At 35.3% G+C, this 991-nt stretch overlaps 1 protein-coding gene across 1 annotated transcript in view; it reads right to left on the bottom strand.

Annotated features, from left to right (window-relative positions):
• Positions 1 to 829: 829 nt before the first annotated feature.
• LOC106877451 (uncharacterized) overlaps positions 830 to 991 on the bottom strand; it is a 17086-nt gene continuing 16924 nt past the window's right edge. The window contains exon 5 of the mRNA XM_014926354.2: positions 830 to 926. The gene's annotated coding sequence lies outside the window, so the exon portion shown is untranslated. The remainder of the gene's footprint in view (positions 927 to 991) is intronic.

Below are 991 nucleotides of genomic sequence, written 5' to 3' on the forward strand. Positions count from 1 at the left end.
AAAAAAAAAAGAGTAACATGCCATTAGATCTCCAGTATTCACTTTTAGATCATTTTATAATTAGGAGAGAAGGAAGTATTCTGAGGCTGATGGAAAGGAGGAAGAAATTCTCAATCTGAGACCTGGCCTGAATGCTTGTTATGGAGTAAACTCTGCTAAAGGAATGCAAGGAGCCAGGTGATGAATTAAGTCCACTGCCTAAGTAGGTCACGGCAGGATTTAAATTTTGAATGCAAAGAACTGGAACAAATCCTGCAAGGTATGTGGCACAACAATCTTACACTTCTATATATCTACTGTACTTTTTATTGAGCATAAAAAGACAAAAGGTAAAATTGGTTTCAATGGGATTTAAATTCAGTGAGTTGAAACAAATACCATGAAATATTCCATCCGATGCTCTACAGCTCTGCCAATTCACTGCTAACAAGAATTATATGACATTTATTCTTGTAGTTGGGTAATCCTGAAATGATCTTGTTTAGAAGCTCAGTTGCTGTGAAGTACTTTGATATTTAAATATCAACATGCCGTGATAATGATCATTAATTACACACATCAGAGAAGCACTTAACATTCGGTTAGCATTATACAAATGCATCTTCAATTTGGGATGTTGAATAGGTCTTACAAAGAATGAAACAGAATCAGTATTTAGGATGTTTATCGACCTCAACCCTAAACATTTTCATTGTATTATACCTTTTAATCTTGTGACTCCCATCTTAAAAGAACCAACAACTGACAGAAGAGTTCAACCTTGTCATTAATATAGCATCATAAACTAGACTATGTAACTCAATAAAGGAATCACAAACAGAATACATACTTGAGAGGTTCTCCCAGAGATTTTGGTATTGCGGAACTGGAGTGGAGAGAAAACACTGGAGATGTAGGAGTCATCAATTTTACTATCATTGGCTGACCTATATATATATATGAGAGAGAGAGAGAGAGAGAGAGAGAGAGAGAGAGAGAGAGACGTATTTAT

This window comes from Octopus bimaculoides, chromosome 5, assembly GCF_001194135.2.
Source record: "Octopus bimaculoides isolate UCB-OBI-ISO-001 chromosome 5, ASM119413v2, whole genome shotgun sequence".
In the NCBI taxonomy this organism is placed as follows: Eukaryota; Metazoa; Mollusca; class Cephalopoda; order Octopoda; family Octopodidae; genus Octopus; species Octopus bimaculoides.